The following is a 25,586-nucleotide window of genomic DNA, read 5'->3' as shown; positions in this document are numbered from 1 at the left end:
AGTTTCCTATTATTATTTGTTTGTATTAAGTAATGCCCCATTTGAGAATCTTGATCCATTCTGCCAGGTGCAGTATAGACATAGAGTAAAAAAAAAAATCCATGCCTTGAAAAAAGTCTAAATAGCTAAAACAGTTGCAAGGAGTGGGGGAAGGGCAAGCATCCAAGTACAGTGAATGATGTGATGGCTTACAAATGTCATGTTAGATTTTTTTCAGTAAAGTTTTGGCAGGAGGGGAATAGAAAGACAGAATGAAGCTAGAGGGGGACTGAGGGAAGGAAGGTGTGATGGGGAGAAGGGAAGAAGGAAAGAGCTGAGCATGGAAACAGTAGCAGTTAGGCTTAGCTGAAGAGACTGGTAGTGGGCTGGAACAAACAGCCTGTCAGCAGATGAGAGAAAATATTCAGAGTAAAAGCTATAGAAATGACTCTGATGAGATCATCAATGTCCAATGGCCCGTGCTGCAACTGCTGTTGTATCTGGTCTACAGGACGAGCCTCCAATCTTGAGCTGAGTTCACCCTAGAGTTTCTTCTCCCCCAGGGTTATATTGCAGGAGGAAAACTTCAAAGGTACCTTGTTCCTGGATATGGACTCCGTACTGCAGAATTCTGGGTTCTGGTGTAGCAAGGAACGGGGTAGGCCTGCCTGGGCCCCTCTATCTCCTTCCACCCTGTATGATCTTTCTTATAATTTTATTAAATAAAGCAGCTCATATCCCATCTACCTTTACTTGTCTTCCATTGCTTCTATATTCCCCTTCTCTAAAACTGCCTCTCTTTCAAACACAAATGCTATGACAGTCAGTGCTAGAACTGAACGGTATAGGTAGGTGTATTGTAGCCATGCTATTTACCATCACTGGGTGGAAAAAATGTTTGGAAGAGCATACTATAACATTATCTCCCACTTCAAACACTTTTAGATGGAATATAAGGGTAAAAATTCCATTAAACTAAATGAACTCTAAATTTACATTAGCCTAGCTAATAATTTACATGAAGTATTTCCACTTGCCCTATTCACAGAAAACATATTTAGCTAAGAAAAAGATTCTTAGTCTGTTGAGTTAAAAACTGTGACTAAAAGCATTCATTTACTTCAATTTCCAGTTTGGTTTGCAGGATGAGGTCTGAGGTTAGTTAGCTTTTATAGTTAAGTCATGACATTTCCCACCCAATCTATGTTTTGACGTATGTGTGTGGGAGGGGAAGGGTTGAAAAGGAAGATTAATATGTAACTCCCTCCACTTCCTTATGAAGATTTATAGCACACTCATAAACAGTTGCCAGATTTCCCTCTATGTTTTGGTAATGGACAAAGAGATTCATACATTATCACAGTACATTGTAGTAAAATGTAAATAGAACATCCAATATAATCACTGTAAAATGCATTTTGTTACTATCATCATTTCCATTGGGGAGAAATATAGATCACTTGCTATGTACCTCTTGTTAGACAGACGAACAGTATACAGATTATCTATCAATGTATCCATATATGATTTGTTCAGGAGGGCATATATGCCGTCAATCATCCATGAACAACTTGTTCTTTTGCACAGACATCTTTGAGTATGTACAATGGAGGTCAGTTAGATCTATAGAAAGGATTCTTACAGCAGATGTCAATAAGATTTCATTTATTTCCCAAGCCAACTTTCCTCCCCTCCTCATACCCAAAATAAAATACGCATGAAGGCAACTAGGCAAACAATTTTAAAACAATACTAACTGAACCAAAACAAACATGGCTTCAAAATCACTAATTCAGTGTTTCCCAAATGGTGCTCCACGGAACTCTGGGGTTCCATGAAGTAGAACTCAGGGTTCCACAAAAAAATTCTACTCCCCCACCCCCTGCAGAACCCGGAGGCAGCTCCCATTGGGGCTTTGCTGGCAGGGATGGGTTTCTGGTGGTACACAGCTTTGACCGCTCCAACGCCCACTGCAGCTGCCCCACCCCCGCACATGGCACAGCCCCCTCCTCACCCTACAGGACTGCCCTGTCCTGGTGCCTTGCAGCCTCCTCCTCCTTGTGTGCAGGCGGCAGCTTTTACAGTGGCCACTGCTGCTGGGAGGGGGAAGAGGAGGAATGGCCAGAGCCAAGGATCCACTCCCAGACCTCGGCATTTTTAAACTGCTGCCTGCATGGAACCCTGCTTGGGCTCTGCTGCCACCCTGCCCCCTTGGGGCATGCTCAGGCTCACTGCCCCCCATGTGCTGCTGTTCTCTCTCCCCTGTGCCCTTCCCCAGCTTGCTGGGGGAAGTAGCAGAGTTTGATCTGGCTGGGAAGGTCGGGGTTTCTACACCCTCCCTCCCCCTCCGCCCTGCCAGCAGGAAGCCTGGTCTGGTGCTGCAACTGCGCAGGGTTCCCCGCTGCATGAGCCGGGGGGGGGGGCGACTGAGCTCCCTCCCTCTCCTCCCCCCAGGAACAAGAGCATGCTTCCTGGAGGCTTTCCCTGCTGCAGCAGGGTGCCAAGCCAGGTAAGCATCCTCCCTCATGCCCAGACCCTGCATCCATATCCCCCTCACTCCCCTGCCCCCCACCAAGAGCCCACATTTTCAGCTTCCTCTGACACCCTGTCCCAAGTCCCCTCTTGTACTCTCCCTCCTGGCCAGGCACCCTGCCCCAAATCTCCTCTTGTACCCTTCCTCCTGGCCAGGCACCCTGCCACAAGACCCACCTGTACCCTCCTTCCTGGCCAGACACCCTGCCCCAAATCCCCTCCCATACGCTCCCTCCTGGCCAGGACATTGCAGATCACCTTGTGATTTATACACAAACATCATGAAGTATTTTCCAACCATAAATGACAACAATAACTGGATTTGAAATCCATTAAGTATAACAGAAAAGCCAGTTAGTTTTTCTGTGCAAGATTATGAAAACCTAATTGAAATCACTGTAGATGGCCAATTAATACAAAAATGTAAAGACGTTTCTCTGACTATGTTTTGGGGTGGCTAATTCGAACTAGTTTTTTAGTCTGGATCTGTTAGTTCGAATTAGCTTAGTTCGAATTACCTAATTCGTACTAAGTTAGTTCGAATTAACGTTGTAGTGTAGATGTGCCCCCTGAGACAGACATCCAGGCTTGGAAAATTACTGGTTTCACCCACTATGACAAGTCCTATATTAACTCCTCTTCCATGCATCTGTTCTGAAATTTGATTTGTCCTTTTCATATGTGTTCATTTTTTTAATTGTATCCTTTGGTATATATGGTTGTGACAATTTTCTTCCACTATTTGATCTGAGGAAGTGGGTCTGGCCCACGAAAGCTCATCACCTAATAAATCATCTTGTTAGTCTTTATAGTGCTACCTAGTCCTGTTTTTTGTTTCAGCTACACCAGACTAACACGGCTACAGTTCTATCACTATATCCTTATGTAACTTTCAAATGATGTTCATCATTCTTTCAAAACATATAAACAATATTTGCTATCACTTTTTATTGAGAGTGCTCTTAAAGTTCATAAAAAAGCCTGGAAGGTTAAGTGCTTTAAAAAGAGCTTCCTAATTTTTTAATTTTATTTTATAGCAGGTTAATGTTGTTTATTTTTACACCATTTTGAGGAGAGCCATTTTGCAGAAGATGATGCAGTGTGGAAAGTACAAGTCTATAATCTTCTAGATTTGATATTTCCAAAAATGGCACCACAGCATTTTAGTGGTATGACCACCTGCTTATTAGGCTGGGATTTTTCACCACCCAGTTACTTTCCTTCACTTCACTTTACTTTAACAAGCTGTGTAATATTTTTGCTCAAAAGCTACACCATAACAAAACTGGATTTGTTAGAATTCAGAATAATATACATAAGGCCCCCAAAAAGAAAGAGAAGCAGACTGTACCCTAAAAAAAAGCATAACTGATCCTACCTGACTCAGGACTGGCTACCTGCAGACTGCCTCTCAGATCCCATGTTTCTCTATGGAACGTTCCCTTAGCCTGCACATAGAAGAAGGATTTTAAGTTTTCAATACAAAGCAGTATTCATCCACTGAACCTTGTGCACTTTTGGCTGTTCGGGTCTGACCAGAGTCTAGTTATTGTTTCTGACTGAATCTCTAGACACACTCTCATTATGCAGAGTATGTCTGTTTGGCAGGCTTTCTAAGGGTATGTCTACACTACCCTCCTAGTTCGAACTAGCGGGGTAATGTATGCATACCGCACTTGCTAATGAAGCCCGGGATTCGAATTTCCCGGGCTTCATTAGCATAAGCGGGGAGCCGTCATTTTTAAATCCCCGCTGCTTCGAACCCCGTGCAGCGCGGCTACACGGGGTTCGAACTAGGTAGTTCGGACTAGGGTGCCTATTCCGAACTACCGGTACACCTCATTTCACGAGGAGTAACGGTAGTTCAGAATAGGAACCTAGTCCGAACTACCTAGTTCGAGCCCCGTGTAGCCGCGCTGCACGGGGTTCGAAGCAACGGGGATTTAAAAATGACGGCTCCCCGCTTATGCTAATGAAGCCCGGGAAATTCAAATCCCGGGCTTCATTTGCAAGTGCGGTATGCATACATTACCCTGCTAGTTCGAACTAGCGGGGTAGTGTAGACATACCCTAAGAGATAGGACTCTGCAACCAACTGGCCAAACCTTAAAACTAGTGTAAGCTTTTCCGAGCCTTCTCAGTAGCTCTTGCATGCTCTGAGATCCACTGAAACTGTAGACCCTCTGGATTACTACTTCCCCCTCAAGTTCTACATGATGGCAAAAAGCAAGGGGGGGGGACAGGCTCTGAAGCAAAATTTCTAAACCAATCACATTATTCAGAAAGCACACATGATATGCAGAACTACAGAAAATAAAATAAATTTGCACACAAAACTTTGTCTCCATGTCTCACTTCCCTAAGAGTCCTTTGGTTTTAACAAGAGATCTTTTAATATCTCAGTACGCTCCATTCTTAATTCTCCTTCTGGCAAGAGTTGCTTTCTTGTGCTTCTGTCTCTTCTCTTTCTAAAATAGCCAGTGAGAAAGTGTTCTATAACCATCTAGGGCCCTGGCAAAGTGACTCTCCTCAGTGGATTCCAGTTAGTCATCAGGTGATCCTTGTTAATTACGAGCCCACCTGGAAGAACATCTTCCTTTTGGTGACAGGTAGGTCATTGTTCTCTGGTGCTTCCATTTGAATGTCAGACCCCACAAGTTAATGACACTTAATTGCTCTGCACCAGCCTTCTGCTAGGTGCAAAAATATCTCCTGACATTTCCTGAGAGTTTCAGCTCACCACTGAGGCTATAAAGCACAGAGAAGGCACAAAACAGTTTTTCAATCAAAATTGTGTCCACAGAACCAAGTGGAGTTTTTAGTTTGATAAAAGACATGCATAGACTTACTCTACTCCATCACATTTCTCTCTTCTTTTTATTTCTGAACAGAGCTCCCAGACTTAAACTGAATACAGATCCAAACACTGGCCCATTTTTTTCTTTCAGTTAGTTTAAAAAATTCTTTTACAGCATTTATGACCCTGCGAGGACAGGATATGAGACTGGTTTCTTTGATATAAGACAGGCTCCAGAGTTAAACAGTTCCAACTTGTGTATACGATGCACTGCAGTATAAGAAGGTGCTGATTATTTTACTTCACATTATTGAAAATGAATATGAAATGGCGCTCCCCATCTGGCTGCAAAATACTGAGCACCTACTCCAAAATGGGGAACATCTTTAGTTATCTTAGTCTTCAGTGGATGTTCAAGGCAGTTAGTATCTCACAAAAGGTGTGTGTTAAATATCACGTTTTTACTATGCACTGAGAGCCATCATCAATCTGAGTCCCTAGTCCCAGAGATTTGAAACAGAGACCCAAGATGTAACTATAGTAGATCTAAACTTCTTTAATTTTCCCTAAATTCATGTTCCTCAATCCCCAACTCTAAATTTGCTTATCAGGGTGCAATCCTAAACCCAAGGCATTCCCTGCAGCAATAAAGCAAATTTAGAACACCAGGAGCTTATATAAAGTAGAACCTGTAGCACATCTGAATTTTCTGAGTAAAGATTCATTGCCTTTCATTGGGCAAGATTTTCTATTGTACTACATCAGTTTTCTGTTATTTCAGTGATTTTCATGGGGTAACATAATGGTAAATCCGATCTATGATGTTTACAAGCTACCACCACACCTCAGAATTAGTTTTCAGTTTTGGTAGAGTAAGTGCAATAACATCAACTCTGGGGCTACGTCGAGACTGCAGGCTTCTTTCAGAAGAAGCTTTTTTGGAAGAGATCTTCCAAAAAATCTTCTTCCAAAAGAGAGTGTCTGCACTCCCAAAGCAAATAAAAAAAAGTGATCTGCTTTTTCAAAACATAGCATCGACACCGAATGAACGCTATCTCACATTTAAGCTATGATTACTATGGATAGAGTGGCCACCAGGGCACCTGTGCTTTTTCCTCTTCTTTCAAAAGAACTCCCTCTTTCCCGTCCACACATGCCTTTTTCCAAAAGAGCTCTTTTGGAAAAAGGCTTTTTCCTCATAGAAAGACGATTACAAATGTCAGAAAAACCCCTCTGTTCTCTCCATTTTTTTTTGAAAGAACACGACTGCAGTGTGGATGTGATATTATTTAGGAAAAATGGCCATTTTTCAGAAAAAGCTCTGTAATGTAGACATAGCCTGGCATACTAAAGTGAGAGGTTATATCCATTATTTTGGACTAGTAAGAGTCTCTAAAGTTTGAATGACATAACAAAATAATAATTACAAGAACATGTTCTTGAAAATGCTATTTCTTTCTCTGCTTTGTCCAATTTCTCTCAAATACTGTCCAAAAATATTTTACTGCTTACTGAAGAATATGACAGCACCATTTTGTGTTGAGAGTCTGAAGGAAATAGTAGTGTTGCTATACAACACAAAAGGGCCCTCTATTTTCCTCTTCTTTTACAAAATGAATTGTAAATATTTTATGAACCTTAAAAACATCAGTAATACAGAAATATTACATGTTAGTAATAAAATTACTAAGCATTTTTGCCACAGAATATATCTGTGTCTCCTGAATTTTAGCCAAAGCTATCTGCTATTTAGTTGTCAATATAAAATAGTGACTTTGAGTCAAGGAGAGAGGGGGGGAAAAAAGACCACGAAGCCTCAAACAAGGTTTTTTAAAGAGACAAATATAGTTGCAGAGCATACTGATGGAAAATTATAAAGGAGTAATAACAGAGACACTATTAGATTCTACAAACAATTTTTAAAACTTTGTAACAGGGAATATTAAAGCAAGCAGTATATAAAAAGGCAAAATATAATCCCCTACACCCCACAAAGTAAAATGTACTTCAAAAATTCTCTCTCATATGAACCAGCTCATCAGTCTCAGTGATAACCTGGTCTCCATGGGCCACATGAGTGAAAAAACATTTCTCTAGAAACACAATATCTGAGAATTCCTAAATTATAAGACTTAAAGATGAGAACAAGCAGACTGATTTTCCATTTACCACTGAGATCATGGGGCTTATCTATATAGAGATATAATGCACTTCAAGTTGAGGAGTAAATCTACAGAGTGCTGTCTCACCATGTGATAATTGGTAAGGGTGGTTGGACAGAAGCACATCTCATCCAAAGGCGAAGGTGAGTCAAGAGGCCTAAGCCTGAGAGGGTGGCCTCTATATACAGAGCTAGAAACAGTGACCGGATTCTACTCAATTTGGAAGCACTGAAATTGAGTCCACTCTCAACAGATTGGTGATGAATTTTCAGGACATTAGAATAAGCTTCCATTTGTTCTCATGTTGAGTGACAGATTAATCTCTCTGTACCATGACACACAGTTTATCTTTTACAGTAACCTGTCTCTGACAGTGGCCAGTTGAACAAGCTTCAGAAGCTCCCCTCAGTATATCTAATTGTGCAGACTATACATCTTATGTTCAAAAGTCTGGGGACTGAGAGTCTGCCAGCTTTTAATTTTATCCTCAGTGATTTAACCACAGGTGCCATTTTTACTCACATACAGGTGATTGATCTGTTAATTAATATCTGCAAAGCACTTTGAAAATATAAATGGCAATATACTGTACTGTTTTTAACTTAGAGCTAGATTCAGCCTTTTGGGTCAACTGCTCCAGTAGCAGTTCTGAAAAGGAATGAATCCTCAGAGACATTGTTCTGAGGCAGAATTCCTCTTCGGATCCTTTTTTCTAGTAGGGAGTATTCTGCATTTTGTCTTTATAATACACACACACCCTCGCCAACTCACTTCCAAAGCTCTGTTAGCCAATACATAAGAGAGTGTAACTAACTGAGATATACACACAAGGTGAGATTCTGTATTGTGCCTCTAAAATAGAATTCACAGCCCAGCAAAGGGGATTAAGGAAGCTTTTGCTGCTCTTTGCATCCTACTGATCCTAGACTGTATCCAGGACTCTGAAATGGCCTCTGGCATAATTCCAACAGTCCTAGGTTGCTGTCTAAATTATTGAAGTCTCCCTGGGCTCTCCTATGAGAGGGAGTTGCCATCTAGAATCTCCTCAGCAATGTGTAGAGTCAGCTTTGGCTTTACTCCCAATACGCCCTTTCTGTCTCCATCATGCCCCTTATGCCCAAATTGCAAAGTTATCCTTAATGGAACTGTGGAAGATTTGACAGGCTACCTTTTATCAAAGAAGTCCCCCATTAGCTAGTTACAGAGATTTTAGAGATCCTTAAGGAAACCCCACTGTGTCAGTCTTTCACCCAAGTATCAAGACACCAGAGCAGGGTGTGACATTTCCTAGGGATTACGCTAAGGGCCCATGATAGCGAGACACCTCACAACTCTGAGTGCCTTTAGCAAGCATCACACAGGGACAAGGATCTTTCCTATTCAATCCACCCTTTTATCACTGACTATCTCCAAATACTGGGTATTTGCTCATGTTTCTCAGTGGTGGTGGTACTTGATACATTGCTCCAAATCAAGGCAAATTTAAAATGGAAAATATTTTCTGAGATTTCTTTACTAACTTTTTTCTTAATTCTGCCTTTTTGCACAATGCTTTGGTGCTTACCACAAACATTTAATTAAATCAGTAAATGTAATAAATTATGTCAGGTACCAGTTGCTTAACATAATGTGAATTAAGCAATGCATCAGCAAAATTAAAAAGCAGTTTGTTTTTTATCGGATTCTTCTTGTTTTGACACCATTGCTCCTATGGGGAGGGGACAGCAATTCCTCTTTTTATCTTAGTAAGTGTCAAAGAAACAACACTGTTCAGACCCAGCAGTCATTTTGAGGTAATTACCGTACTGAATGTTCAAGCTGAAGTTTTTCAGATAATTATTGGTTCAGGTTAGCTGCCTATCTGTTGGAAGCAAGTGAATGCCAGTGAAAATCAGGTAGGTTCAGAAGTCAAAACAGGAAAAGAACAAGTTAAAAATGACTTAGAAAAGTTAGATGTTTTCAAGTCACCAGAACCTAATGAAATGCACTACTCACAGTGTTGATTGAGAAGGTATCTAAGCCATTAGCTATCTCTGAAAAGTCATGGAAGATGAGAGAGATTCCAGAAGACTGGAAAAGGGTAAATATAGTGCCCATCTATAAGAAGGGAAATAAGGACAACCCAGGAAACTACAGACCAGTCAGCTTAATTTCTGTGCCAGGAAACATATTGGAGCAAATAATTAACAAGTCCATCTGCAAACACCAGGAAGATTATAAGGTGATAAGTAACTGTCAGAATGGATCTGTCAAGAACAAATCATGTCAAACCAACCCAATAGGTTTCTTTGATAGAATAACAAGCCTTGTGGCTAAGAGGGAAGAGGTAGACGTGATATATAGAGGCTGATGATTATTGTCCCAAATGACAGAAATTCAAGTGATACTTACAGAATCAATTATTTATTATTCATGTTACAGTCGTGATAAGTGTTTCATTGTACTAGCCAAGTACAAGACTTAAGCTGTGTGCTGTATTTATCTTTGAATAGCCGTAAGGAACAGCGTCATTACTGATGCATTTACCTTTGATTCCTAAATTGAAGAAGGAGAAAATGGATAAAGATAATATCTTGGATCCATCAAAGTTGATGGATTCCCAAACATTCCCAAAGACTTCAGTGGAGCTAGGATTTAATCCATGGTCTCTGTGCTCATGAGCTTATAGTTTCTGACCCCTAGATAGCAAGGAGCTGTACACTAGCTTAATTGTACACATGTGAGTAGTTTCATTAACTACAGTGGGATTACTCTCCTGCATACATTTTAGCAACTGTCTGTAACAAAGTTAGAAGGATGAAAATAACAGTAAAAAGAACATGGCTTTATATAACTTAGCTATGTTTATAACTCGAGGAAATAGATTTACATAAATGTTTTTTTTAAATATAAATACATATCTGCAAATCCCTCCTAGTTTTAAAGGTTTTATGAAATCCTCCTGAAGAATTGTGTCACAAATAAGACATTTCTGAGACAGTTAGCACCAGTGATGTTTTGCAGGAACTTACTCTATTAAAAATGTGCACTTTAGCTACGGATTAATGTTGAAGAGGTGTTTATCACTCTTTCACAAGGCAGGCAGCACTAATGGCAATGACTATAGCTCAGATGATTACATCCTGCACTTTGCCAAAAATGTATTGCAACTTACTATCATCATATAATGTTGCCATCCCAGTCAGCAAAGAATATTTAAAAAGTGTCTAAACAGCTAGTTAGTTCTAAGACTCTCTCTTTATCAAATTAAAAGTCCCCAGCTATGTGCTACTGATTTAATTAACATTTTCATCTTTTAAGGTAATGGCATCATTTCAGCTTTCTGAAGAAACAACAATATATTTATGGATTCATAGTCAAGAAGGGCATTAAACCTGTACATTCCATTTCATATATCCCTCTGTGTGTAATTAAGAATTAAGTTCTTTGTACTGTGTTTGAGCCACAAGTAATCCTCTGAGGGGCTTTTTAATGAGTGTTAAGAATCATAGCATAATAGATTTTAGAAAAATATAAAAGGTATCCATAAAAGCAATTCAAAAAATTGCACTAGTATTAAGACCACAGTTAAGTGTCTTAGAATGTAAGAGAATCATTTTGATGGGGTAGACTTCTCATCCACGTTCTAAGAGGGATAGCAACTGGGTCAGAAAGTTGATATTATCACAAAAACAGAATGCAAGGTCAAGTGATTAAGTTGTTGATCACTACCTATTGAATCCAATAGTCTAGCTAGATTTTCACCTTATAATCCATTCATCCAATCCATACTACTTTAAATTTCTGGCAAGAGTAGCTTATTGCTCTTTATAGTGGTTGTATACCAATGCCATCAGTTTCCTCACCAATACTTTAGATGTCTTTCCCTCCTGCTATTTTGCAACAATCTCAGGCCTTCTTCCAACCATTTTCAGAATGGCAGGAGGAGCATTGCCCGTGCAAATAGTCTTGTGGAAATTGTTTGTGCTAATCATTGTGATACTTGCTTTCTGACAAAAAGAGAGAGAGAGAGAGAGGAGTCCCATGGCACTTTTAAAACTAGTACATTTATTTGGGCATAGGCATTCATGAACTGGAAGCCAATTCATCACCCATGAAAGCTGATGCCCAAATTAATTTGCTAGTCTTTAAGGTGCCACAGGATTCCTCGTTGTTTGAAACAGACTAAAATGGCATCCCCTCTGAAACTTGCTTTCTGAGAATATTATTTTGAATAAAACCTTGTTCTCCTGAATTCTTTTGGGGCTCATGAATACCAAAAAAGCAAATCAACTAGTCTATTCAAAAGGACATTCTCAAATATTAATCTGCTGTATTCACCAAACTCAATTCCTAATCCTCAGTGATCTAGATCCATTCATTTCATCTCCAAGAAGGGCCTCAGAGTGACAGATAAAGGTACATTTGACTAGTGTGACAATGAGCATATGACACAATGAGGAAATCTAAGCACTGATATGGAGTTGCTGAAGAAAAACTAGATTAAGACATTTGCTGAGAGGAATACTGTCACTGAAGATAATGGATACAATTTCCATTTAGCACTATAAGAATAAATTAATCTATATTCATTGCTTTGTATAAAAAAGCTATAATAAAAGCAGGATAAATTATCATTCAATATGGAAGTTACTAGAGGTGTTTTTGCAGACACAGATTCACTACAGCAATAATTCTTTTACAAAAAGATAGTACATTAAAAGAATATTTATAATTGTCACATAGTATTTATGAATGTTAGGATTCAACTATATGGAGACTTTAGAATAACAGGTGAAATAGGAACTTATTTTCTTTATTTTCTTACCTGCTGCAACAGCATGGGTATAACATTTTCACTCCATTGTTATCTAGTTTGAAATCAGTTTAGGAGAGACTAGGAAAAGTAGAGCACAGAGCAAAATAGAGGGAAAAGAAAAAATAATTACAATAGAAGAGATTCTGTTCTCACTTACACCAATGTACTGAGAGCCCAAAGTAACTTCTGGCTTTGGGAAGATTTGGGAAGAATTGCAGCATAGGCATATAAAATGATATTTAGGGCCTGAGTGTAAATTTGCAATCTTCCTTGAGAGGGGAAGCATATAGCTGTGCTGCTGCAGGAGCAGACTTCAGGGAAAGTTGGAACTAACACCACACTGCTTCACTTCCCATCTGCAATCATGTACCGTCCTTATGGCAGCTGTAACCATTGCTTATGTGGGAAAGTGACACTAGGAAAGTACTGAATATATTTTAATTATTTTTCTGCTGCAATTTAGCTTCTAGAAATAAGAAGTGTTGGTATCTGGCAATCAACCATCATTTTAGAACCTGTGTGTTAAATGACTAAATAGAGTTATCATAAAGCTTTTAAGACTTAAGCTGTGTGCTGTATTTATCTTTGACCAGCCGAAAGGAATAGCATCATTGCTGATGCATTTACCTTTGATTCCTAAATTGAAGGAGGAGAAAATGGATAAAGAAAAAGCTTTTGGACTTTTCAGTTTGAGGAAATATAGGCATAAAAACAAAAGGGAAACTACCATGTTGACATATCTGAAAGGCCTGAAAAATGAGCATTCCCTTCTAATCTCTGGAATATATAAGATATGTTCAAAGCTGCTTTAATCTAAGGAAACATAATAATGAGCTCTGACAAGCCGGGTATTCATGATGGCTGGCTCTTCTACCCTCTGGTTCCATACATGCTAACATCCCTCTCCCCCTTATCTTCTTTATAATATGGAAATAAACTCCTGATCACATCCTGCTTGAAAGTGTTATGCAGACAGCATTTTGAAAGTTACCTTTTTACTGTTTAAATTGTCCTCTATGGTACTCTAAAAGTGATAAAAAGAAGGATCAAATCTAAAAACTGTAGTGCACTAATATTACAGATAAATGTTGATGTTTATTGTACAAGTAGCATAATTTGAGGAGGAAGGTAGAAGGATAACAACAAATTTATAAGCTGTAAATGATCACAGAATAAAACCTGCTTTTCTGAACATCCCATTAGAACAGCATTGAAAGAATCAGATAATTCAAACTGGATTGTGTGATTATCCATTCGGCAGCACTATTTATCATTGCAACCCTGACACTGACAGCTAGCGATGACTGTTTTAAAACTGTATGAAATATAACAACACAGTTATCAAATGAGGAATGATGCTCTTGATGTGCCTGCCTATTAATAGATTGCCATTCTTTACAATTATGCTATGAAGGCTTGCTCTCATTAGACACACTAGTGACAGTAGGGGTAAAATGTATTATTCCTGAAAGACTAAAATATAATAAAAGATATCAACAGGATTCATTCTTACTCTCCTACATCTTATACATTGAGGGTACAGGCCTGTTCAGCCTATTATAACTAGTGCTGGAGCAGTAGAATTATAAGGTTTGTGTTTTTTAAAAATAAGTATCTGTCATCTTTACTTTAATAAGAGACATCACATCGCACACCTGCTGTGGCAGAGTCACTAAAAAGAAACAGCTCTTGTATGCATTTTCAAGGTTATTGTTTATTTTAAGAAGCTTGTAGTAATGGCCAACAGCAGGCTTCCGCCTTCATCCAGACCTACAGTGTCACCTTATGTACTGTATCTCCTTCTTTACAAATCACTGAGTAATTATGGAGGCAAGTCCTCTTCACAAATGAGATCAACTTCTCGAGACTCCAAGTATTAAAAATAATTCAAATACAAGTTACCTGAGTTGTTCTAATAACATCAGAAAACTTCTTCTGTCCATTCTTCATTTAAGTGACTTTGGCACAGCAAGTTACAAGACAATGCAACTCTTGTCAAACTTAGCTTTGAATAACTAAGGGTATGTCTACACTACAGCACTAATTCAAACTAAGCTAATTCGAACTAGTGCATCTAGACCTAAAAACTAGTTCGAATTAGCATTTTGCTAATTCGATCTAGCATGTCCACATTGAGTGGACCCTGAACCGAGGTTAAGGATGGCCGGAAACAGTGCCGGCAGAGCATCAGATTAGGACTTAGAGTGTGGAGCTGTTGCCTCAGGCTAGCCGAGGGCTGTGCTTAAAGGGACCTGACCCCCACCCCGGACAGACAGTTCTCAGGGGTTCCCCACTCACTAGTCTAACTTGATGAGGAACAGCAAAGCAGTCCTGGCTAGGAGTGCCCTGAGTGCCCACACTCGGCACATCACAGCACTCGGCCATCAGCCCGGCTGGACTTGCCACAGGCTGCCATCCAGGGGTGGCAAGCTCGCCTGCAGTCCCACGATTAACTCCCGGGAGCTGCCAGCCTGGTCCCGGGAAGAGGCGGATGGCGGGGTGGCAGCGGGTGGCTGGCTCGTGCCATGCCAGGTGCAGGGTCTGCTGGCTGGGTGCTGGCAGGCTTGCACCTGGCATGGCCACCATAGCCAGACCATGCCCCTTTAAGGGCTCTGGGGCCGAGAGGGGGGCAGAAGAGTTTTCCTAGTTTGGCCCAGAGTGGCCACCAGGGCAAGCTGGGGAGGGCTAGCCTCCCACTAGTTCGAATTAAGTGGCTACACAGCCCTTAGTTCGAACTACTTAATTCGAACTAGGCATTAGTCCTCGTAGAATGAGGTTTACCTAGTTCGAATTAAGCGCTCTGCTAGTTCTAATTAAGTTCAAACTAGCGGTTTGCCTGTGTAGCGCCTATGAAAGTTAATTCGAACTAACGGCTGTTAGTTCGAATTAACTTTGTAGTGTAGACATACTCTTAGACAGTTTCTGTTCAGGGCCCACTTGAGTTTCTGCCTGAATTTCCTAATAATAACAGCTGAGCTTTCCCTATGAATGAATTGATCCATTTTTTTTAAGGAACATTCTCACTTCTTCAGATATCTATCAGGCTCACATATGTACTATACACATTAGCAATATTTGCATATTTTTGCCATTCCAAGCATCCATCTGTGCACTTATGAAGTATACTGTTAGATTTCATTCTAAGATCTTTGGGGAAGGGTTTTCTTACTGCTTTGTGTTTGTAGAGTACTTGCTACAATGAGGTTTTGATCTAGGTTGAGATCTTTAGGAGCTATCATAATTCCCATAATGCAGGGCGCATACAGTTGACCTTAACTGGAAAATAAATTTTGAATTCACCCACAACTTGCCCAATAGGCCAAGCACTGTTTAAAATTATGCTAGGTAAAATGTGTCAGCCCATTTTATAATGTGAGTCATTTTTCTAGTATAGTCATGGCCTTTAAAAGGAGTGAAAAGTCCATTGAAATTCACTGAATCAATCAGAGATTTTCCTCTCAATTTCCCTGTAAATGGAGTTACATTATCACCCACATGAAACACAGTATGCAGTCCACCTACCTGTACCTAGCTATTGAAATGATGTAAATGTTATGTACAAATAAAATATGCTGAAAATCAAACAACATAGAACAGATCCTAAAGGGAACTGTAGGGTCACATCATGTCTTATGATCAAGGCCAAATTATAAATGATGCTTTTGAATATTATCTTTGAGCCACAGCAATGTATTTTACTGACAGAAAATGCTGCTAGTGTGGCAGAGCCTATGTAGCTGTGGAACAGTGAACTGGATTCTTTTCTGCCTCCTCATCAGTACAATACAAAATCTTGCCACTCTCAATGATGGAGAAGGCACTGGTAGAGAAAACAGCTTGATTTTTAGATTCCCAATTGAAATTTCAGGGCATAAAGTTTGATTATGATTTGATTCTATGAAAGCGACTGGGGTAACAATAAACATTGAACCTCTTTCATGTTTATTTTATAGCCACGTGTAGTAAAACCAGTCACATATCATATTTGCTGTATTCAGTGGAAAAGGACTAATTTAATTAGTTTTTATACTTCTGTTTTTTCATGCCTTTTCTAAATTAGCAGTACAGTTGAAGCAGACTATTAAATATGTAGAAGGAAGTGGACTGCCATCTATATGCAGGAAGATCTTGCCAGGAACACTTCATTTCATGTATTTTGTGATACAAACAGGACAAGTGGCTCTGTCTCCCTCTTCTTCCAGACTGATTAGAGACCTCATGCCAAGCAGTTTATTACTTGAGGACCAAATAATGAATTACCCCATATAAACTGGTCAATCTTTATCCTTAAGTGAATCTGGGAACACCACACATACTCTGATAGAACACTGATGAAAAAGGACAGAATAAAGGACTACCGATCAGTAAACCTTCCTACCCACAAGAGCAAATGTTGTTGTCCAAGCTAAGGCAAGGCATCCAATGTATTGCTTGTAATTAGCTGGCTCAAGTTTTCCCTGCTGGTTACATACACATGGTACTCCCTCATCATTTGGATTTGGGAACCCCAACATATCAGGAGAATCAGACAAATGGGGCACAGGATAAAATAAATTCTAATTGTGCAAAAGCAAAGAAGAGAGACTTTGCTATACTAACATCGCAATGCAAAATTGCAACCAGTCTTGGGGTCATTCTGTTAACAGACTGCTTGCTTGCACTAAAAGATAAAAAACACATTAGATCTGACCATTAGTATCCTCAGATTATTGTAACTACTGAAAGACTTTTTTTCTCTCACTGTAGAAAAGGTACATTTAAAAAAAAATCTATGAAAAAATTAGTTGTTTTTGTATATGTGGTGCTGTTCTTGATACATATACATTTTATAAAAAGCAATGGAAGCAACTGAAAGGTTAACACAGTGATGTCAAAATGAAATGTATCTTTCATTAGGGTATTCGCTTAATAGGAAACCAAGTTTAACTTAAAAATGAAAAAATAACTCATTATAACATTTATAAAGCTTTAGTACAGACCTCTGAAAACAAGAAAGAGCTCTTTAAACATAGGTTTATTTCTAAATAATGTGTTGCAATCTTTATTTCTTGATGTTATAATTAAAGAAACACCACACTGATTAGTTGTGGTCTGGAATCCTTGCATGCTTTTATCTCACAAATTACAGGCTGTATAGTTGGAGCAAGATATTTGAAGGTAAAACAATTATTTGATGTGGCAAAGAGGGATTGGTAGTATCCAAAACTGCACAGTTTTCTTTAAAAAAAGAAAAATAATCACCATAGTTACCTCACCCCGTAAGCAGTTAGATCTGTCAATCTCAAGAGACAAAGGATTGGATGGGCATAAAGAAAAAACTGCTGTCATGCCAGAGGTGCTGTCTTCAAGGTTTATTTGGGGCACAATTAATGGTATTTGGGAAGTCTGCACACTGCCATTACCTGTGATATTCTTAGCCTCCTGATAAATAGAAAACTTTGGCCACCAGAAGTGTCAATTCAGGGCCTTTTGAGATTTTTTTTTAAGAAAAGATTTTGATGTAATTTTTTTCTCAGAAGACATTTTAAGTAGCAGATGGTTACCTAAATGTTCTAACATTAGCATTCCATTTTTGGTGCAAATATACTGATAAATCAAGAAGCTACTAGCTGTCAGGGACATAAAATACTAACCTCCAGATTTGGTGCGGGCAAACAAATAGGATACTAAGTTTAATAGTTTCCAATAAGTGTACAAATTCCTTGTATTTCCATACAAAAGAACTTGCAAAATCAGATGTATCCCCAGTCTATGCCTGTTTTATGTGCTATGTTTTTTTTCATTTGTGTCACTGACACAACCTTTTGCATTCAGAACAACATTTTATAGGGGCAATTCATTTTTAAAACATGCTGAATTTTCAAATAGGAAACTTACAGAACTCTGTCTTTAATGTCACCACATTTCTCCTGTTCAAACACTTAAGACTTGCTGATCAAAAATGCCTATCAAATTGAGCTAAATTAGTGCACTACAAATTTGTGATGCTCCATTTAACATTACTGTGAAAAATCCATTTGGGATAATAGACTTTGCCCCAGGGACTGAGAAAAAGTCACAAAAAATAAGACACAAGTCCTGGGTTGCTAATTAAAAATTAGTAGCACTGGGTGATGTTTAAAGTTTCCTTCTGATTTTTGACATGCAAGCCCATAGTTTCTAGTACAGCTGCTTTGTGCTGAAGGACTAGAAGATTATAGCCTGAAATATAATTAGGCTGGCTGTGAGAGGGTCACTGCAATAGGGGGATGCACTAGACTATGGATGGTTTTGTGGTTCTGACTCTATCCCTTTCCCTATTACTGGTAGATACGTCGCTGGGACACATAACACTTATTTCCAGCTGCTCTATTAGCCACAAATTTTGAGACATCTGCCTTTGTAACATCCTAAACCAAAATTCAAATTCAAATGTTGAGGCTGGATGTATGACTCTCTGCTGCAAACATAGAAGAGCTCTGATGGCAGCACACGTTCAAAGGCTGACTGCTCAGTTCTATTTGAGACACAATGAGAATAGTCCCAGATATTGAGTTCAGGTGTAGTTACAGCAGACAGTTGTGCACACCTCTTATTTAGGAGCAGTGTTAGGACTTTCATCGGCAAACACTGAGGCAGAGGGAGTGAGAAGCTGACCAGCCTATGACTTTTAAGGAGGCAGTAGATAAGGATAAAGGGTCTGTAGCCTGGCAAAGGGAGCATGGAGGAGATGAGGATCAGAACTGAATGGACAGGGCTGCTTGTTTATTTTCAGAAGTCATAAGGGAGCAATGACACCAGAGGAATTAATGGTGTTGAGGAGCTCCAACCCAATGAGTTGGTTGATCAGAGACAGTTTTGTGTGAGGATGATGGGATGGTGTCAGAACTATTTTTGGGGGGGAGGAGAGGGAGAAATGTAACTGTCAGTTCCAATCCTTCTCTTGTTTTACCAATTGCCACTGCAGACAGCTTTTCTTTAGTGAATGATGATTCACTCATAAAGTAGTCAGGAAGGTACGTGCATTTAAGCTTTGGTTTGTATTATAAATTGGGAGGTAGATTATATGAACATTACTTTTAGAGCAGTTGTATGTTTGTATATGTGTACAGAAACATCTGTGGTAATTAGAGAATGTACATCTACTCAACAGCGTTATTTTGAAATATCTAATTTTGAAATAGTTATTTCGAAATAAGATATTTTGAAATAACGTGTCTACACACAAAATGCATTTCAAAATATCATTTGGCTATTTTGAAATAGCACGTCCACACTGAGTGGATGCTGAATCGCATTTAAGGCCGGCTGGAACCAGATCCGGGAGGGGTTCAGGTCAGGAGTTACTTTGTGTGGCTGCGGCCTGAGGCTATCTGAGGCCTGTGCATGCGCTGGTTGCCTTCACTTGGGACACCACAGCACTCTGCAGCATGGAGCCAGAGCTGCCCAGAGCACTCTGGTGCTTCTCATGGACACGTTGCTGCGAGCCTGGCTGCACTTTCTGCAGGCTGCCATTTGGGAGTCCATCGGGGGGCTGTCAGTATCCAAAAGGCCCTGCGGAAGAGCTTCCACCCTGAGGAACACTGAGAGCCTCCCTGGCCTGCCCCACTGGGGGCTTGTGCCTCATTCTTCCCTCACATCCTTCCACTTATCCCTCCCTAACTCCCCTTCCTGATGTCAAATAAAATATGTGTATTTTCATGAACACAAACTCTCTATTTAACAAAACTGGGGAGGGGGAATGACTGGGGAAAGGAGGCGGGAGAGGGGAGAAGAGACGGTGGGAGAGGGGAGGGGGAAACCTGAGAGGAGGGAGCTAGAAGGGGAAAGCAGGGGGAGAGGAAGCTCAGGGCTCAGGGTTGGGGGTCTCGCTGGACCAAATTGATTTTCATGCAAACCTGCTCCTGGGTTCGCATGTGACCTTTGGCGGCCAGGCTGGCAGCTATCCTGCCATAGATGGCCACGTTCCCCTGTCTAGTGCGGAGATCATGGACGTTGGGGGCATCCCCTCCAAACCTGAATAAGGTCCATGATCTCCACCCTGGACCAGGAAGGTGCCCACCTTCTCTGGGCCCTGTCAGCTCCTGGGAGTTGGCAGACTGCTCCTGAGGAGCGGTGGAGGGCTGGCTGCCAGTGGCTTGCTGGCTTATGTTTTGGGGCCACTGGGTCAGGAGCAGTGACTGCTGGCTCTGGGCTGGCAGGCTTGGAGCTGGCAAAGGCACTGTGGCCAGAGTCTACCCCTTGAAGGGCTCCAAGGAGGAGAGGAGGGAGAGAAGTGTCCATGGCTGAGGCCAGAGTGGGCACCAGGGCACCCTGGAAAGGTCTGGAGGCCACCTATTTTGAAATAAGTGTCTACACAGCACTTATTTCGAAATAGCCATTTCCAAATTTGCATTATTCCTCATGGAATGAGGTTTACCAATTTCGAAATAAGCCCTCTGCTATTTCAATTTAATTTTGAAATAGCGTCTGGCTCGTGTAGATGCTAGGAAAGTTATTTCAAAATAACAGCTGTTATTTCAAAATAACTTTGATGTGTAGATATACACATATGTGTTATAAAATTATGCTAATTATTTGGTTTTAGATTTATAAAACAGCTCCCACTCACCAATGTTTCCTCCATTTTTTCTACCTGGGTGCAGAATAAAATTTATGTGCAGGTGTGAATGTTCACCACCAGTAGAAACACATGCTGTTGGCTGTGGGCACTCTGCTAATCAGCTGGGGGGCATCTGAATCTCTCTTGGGCCATCACACAAGTATACAACTTACAGAGAACACTGCCACCCACCCACTTATTCTAGCATCTCTGAGTGAGTGTTTGTAAACCTTGAGTAATGAAATGCAACATGGATCTACATACATTACATAAACCTCCTGGTAGCCCTTATCTAAAATAGCCATGCTAAAATATCTTGGACAAAATATATATACACATGCATTTTCCCCTGTAACTTATAGCATCATCTGTCCACTACTTCCTGTGAATAAACACTTCATTTCTTTTTCAGCTAATTGCAATGGAGAACAACAATAAATGAAAGCAAATGTAATAACAGGGAATGAAGCAGTACAGTGGCAGTTAGTGGGAAGTGCATTGTTTTCAATGAGATTGTATACATCTTGCTGGTGACCTCTCTGAAGGAAACAATATACTGGATAACACAAGATCTTATTGCTATCACTTTGAATCTAGTTAAGCTTCTGCCTCTATTTTCCCTGTCCTGGAGCCTTGCACCATTCTGAGACCATGGGGCACATTCTGGATATTTATATGCCTCAATACAGAAAATCAAAGTCTGTGTTGGAAGACAGAACTAATGACACATAATATGCAGGACAAGAAGAGCTGATGCTGCCTGTAGTTAGGAAAAAATGTTCAAAAATATATGATTACCTTATATTAGCATACTGTAAACCTTTAAAATGTAACATCCTAAGGAAAGATTGTTCCCTAATATTGTCTTTTTTTGCAAGGAACACTGTTAATAGAAGCAATATTTGCTGCATAAGTGCAAGATAAATCTGCTCAAGTACATCCATCTCAGTTTTTGAACTGAGCACTAACCTATATCTGTAGTCTTCAACCCTTATGAGATTTGCACATTTCCCCAAAGCATATAGCTTTTATTCTAACACACAACCCAACATCCTGGCGGCAGAATACTGATTTTTATGGAAGAGCTGCAATTGCTATTTTTCAATTTAAATTGTTGGAAAATCGAGCTCCTGTTAGATTAAGTCTTCTGGGACTAAAGACCTATATAAGAAAAAAGAATAAATGATATACAGTGCACTATAAAATTAGTGATGGATCATCTCACTTTGCAAAAAAGCTCAAGTTTTAGGCAATGAGTAGAAGAGGTATTTTCAGTGATACCAAGTGCCAAAATATTTACTGTCACCAATTTGAATAATATCAAATCCAAGAAGCACATCCCCAATATCTAATGAAAGTTTCCAAAATGGTTCTTCAAGTGATACTTGGGGGCCGTGCCCACTGTCCCCTACCTTGCCAACCCCCTTCTCTCTGGCAGCTTTTGTGAGCAGAGAGCATGAGGGCATGATAATGTTATTCTGTCATGTGGCAAGAAAACCTTTTACAGTAAAACTCTGATAGTCCGGCATCCAACTGTTCGATACTCCGGCATCAAAATGCCAAGCACTCCTGACCAGCTGATTAAAAAGCCTGCAGCTCAGCACACATGCAGGCTGTAACCAGATGGAGCATAAGGTTGGGGGAGAGGGGCGGAGGGGGATCATGTTACAGTACAGAGAAGAGTGTTTTGCTTCAGGGAAGGGGAAAGGGGAGGAGGATCAGGTTACAGCACAGAAGAAAGAGACGCAAAGAGGAAAGGGGAGGGGAGAGGGAGGGAGATTGTGTCCTGGTCAGCTGTTAAGCCGTGCAGCTGTACCAGACCTCCCGATTCTCCGGAAAATCTGAGAATCCGGCACCACTAAGGTCCAAAAAGTGCCGGATTATCGAAAGTCTACTGTATGTATATATATATATATAGAGAGAGAGAGAGAGAACCTAATGCCCTTTGCTCATGCGTTTAAAGTACATATTAAATATTCTTAATATTTATGTAGGGTCTAATATGTATCAGAAGCTTCACAGGAAAACATGAAAAAATACTGGTTCTCCAGCTTCTGTAACGGGGAAGAAAATTCACTGTCTTCACAGAAGTAACAGAAATTTAAATACATTTAGGATATGCTTATTGTTTCTACAACTCAGAATTTACTTTGTATACAGCCTGCATACAGAAGATCCTAGGAATGGTGGTGCAACAAAAGCAAAATGACCAAGCAGATATGGCTATGTCTATACTACACAGTTTATACAAACTAATGTTTTTCCACAAAATTCGCAGAGCATCCACACCTCAAGCGCATTTTTGCACAAGAGAATCAAAAGAACTGAAGGTTTTTTGTGCAATTGGTATTCCTCTTTCTATGAGGAAGAATGCCTTTTTGTGAAGAGTTCTTTTGCAAAAAGGCTTGTGTGGACTGGCAAGTGGAGGGTTTGGCGCAAAAAGAAGAAAAAGGAAAAAGGACAGGTGCCTTGGTGGCCATTCTGTACATACCAATCAGTGCTTTCTTTCGAGAGAGCATCCGTGCAGTCTGAACGCTCTCTTTCAGAAAAGCATATCGCTTTTTTGATGAGCTTTTGCACTGTGGACACGCTCTTGCGCAAGTAGTTTTTGTACATCTCTTCTGACAAAAGCTTCTTGTGCAAAAAGCCTACAGTCTAGACACAGCCTATGTGACACACATAACTGGTCTAGAATAATAAACTCAAAAGGACTGGAAGGGACGTTGAGAAGTCACCAAGTACAGTCTCCTGCACTCATTGCGGGACTAAGAACCATCTAGACAATCCCAAACTGATGTTTGTCTAACTTGCTCTTTAAAACTTCCAATGCCAGAGATTCTACAACCTCCCTAGGCAATTTATTCCAGGGCTTAACCATCTTGACAGGTAAGAAGTGTTTCCTAATTTCCAGTCTAACCCTCCCTCGCTGCAGTTTCAGCCTATTGCTTCTTGTCCTTTTATCAGAGATTAAGGTAAATATTTTATCTCCCTCCTCCTTGTAACAACCTTTTAGGAACTTGAAAACTGTTATCGTGTCCCCTCTTGGCCTTCTCTTTTCCAGACTACGAACCCCCACTTCTTTACATTTTTCTTCATAAGCTGTGTTTTTTAGATCTTTAATAATTTTGGTTGCTCTTATCTGGACTTTTTCCAATTTGTTAACATCTTTCCTGAAATGTGATGCCCAAAGCCGGAAACAATACTCCAGTGGAGGCCTAATCTGCACAGAGTACAATGCAAGAATGACTCTGCATTTCCTACTTACATCCCAGAATGATGTTTGCTAATATATCCCATAATGATGTTTGCTTTTCTTCCCCCCAACAGTGTCACACTGCTGACTCATATTTAGTTTGTGGTCCATGATGACCCCCATATTCCTTCCACAGTACTCTTTCCTATTGTTTATGTTTTCAACTGATCCCATATTCCTTTATATGTGCATTACTTTGCATTTGTCTTTATCAGATTTCATCCCATTTACTTTTGACCACTTCTCCAGTTTGTCCAGACCATTTTGAATTATTTATTTAGTAATAAAATGTAATAAAAATAGACAAACAAAAAGAACTTTGTTCCAGGAGTGAGAGATGCAAGGTTGATAGGTCTGGTGAAAGAAATGTGTAGTACACATGAGAAAGAAAAGTATTTGGGTAGTTAATTTAATTTATATAATCATAATTTAATCCCAGATCATTTATAATGCTAGTGAAGGTTTTAAACAGTTCCTTGGTATAGTGACCCACTCTTTGCTTCCAACGAATTTTGAGGCAAAAAAAAAATCTCCCTTCTAATGAGCAAATCTTCCTTACAGAATGTAGTTTAATGGGCACATCACTTTAAACCAAGACTTTGCCATCTGTTTTGTATCTAGTTATAAATGGTAATTCATACACATAGTGTACTGTAAGTGATTTAAATGTCTGTATGTGTGCTTTATTTAAAACAGCATGCATCTGTTATGTTTTTCTCATGGTTAAGACACAAATCACTTTAGAAAACTGCTCTCCTCTGGTGTATATTGTTTCATGGCAAACAGATTCACTATCCAAATTGGAGTCTGGATGACATAACGCAACATGAAAGCAAAAGCATCAGGATAGCTAGACTTCACAGTTAGAAATGTTTTACAATATGAAATTAAACTCAGCTGTTAATCCCCTCAGGGAGTTCTGTCAGGAAACTTGATCCTGCAGGTCATGTTAGGATGAAATTAGCTTTACATTTGTTTAAAATTCCCCCTTCATACATACACTTAAATATTGTTATACTATAAATATAGTGGGTTCAAATATAAGGAATATCAGGACTGGACTTACCATGAGGCAAACTGAGGCAGCTGCCTCAGGTGCCAGACTGTGGGGGGGAGCCACTAGGACCCACAGTGTAGAAAATTGTGTCTGCTGCTGGTGCATATGTAGTCTCTTTGCTCGAGATGCACAGAGATGGTGGAGCTCTGTGCTGGAGGAAGGAGGGCAGAATTGAGACTTTTCAAAGTTTTGGCCCAATCAAGGGGGCATGGGGGAGTCATTTGAGTTCCCCGCCTCAGGTGCCAAAATGTTGTGGGCCAGCTCTGAGGAATATAAATTGAATCCCTAGCACAAGGTACGACGTTCATATTATCTTGTTTCATGTACATCTTTTTTCAGCCCCTGTTTTGTGTGCACTGAACTCACCTTGGCATCCAAGTGTAAGTTTCTTTTGCCCTGTATCTGACAGCAACCAAAGGCCAGCTCC

The 25,586-nt window shown here is 40.1% G+C and overlaps 1 long non-coding RNA gene across 1 annotated transcript in view; it reads right to left on the bottom strand.

The window, feature by feature from the left end:
- LOC112546253 (uncharacterized) overlaps nucleotides 1-25,586 on the bottom strand; it is a 247,303-nt gene that overhangs the window by 35,352 nt on the left and 186,365 nt on the right. Inside the window, exon 5 of the long non-coding RNA XR_016349441.1 lies at nucleotides 3,890-3,959. This is a non-coding gene — a long non-coding RNA (uncharacterized LOC112546253). The remainder of the gene's footprint in view (nucleotides 1-3,889; nucleotides 3,960-25,586) is intronic.

This window comes from Pelodiscus sinensis, chromosome 4 (assembly GCF_052426305.1).
Source record: "Pelodiscus sinensis isolate ZL-2025 chromosome 4, ASM5242630v1, whole genome shotgun sequence".
NCBI classification, from domain to species: Eukaryota; Metazoa; Chordata; order Testudines; family Trionychidae; genus Pelodiscus; species Pelodiscus sinensis.
The sequence above is the reverse complement of the archived record's forward strand: the minus strand, read 5'-3'. Positions and strand labels throughout refer to the sequence as shown.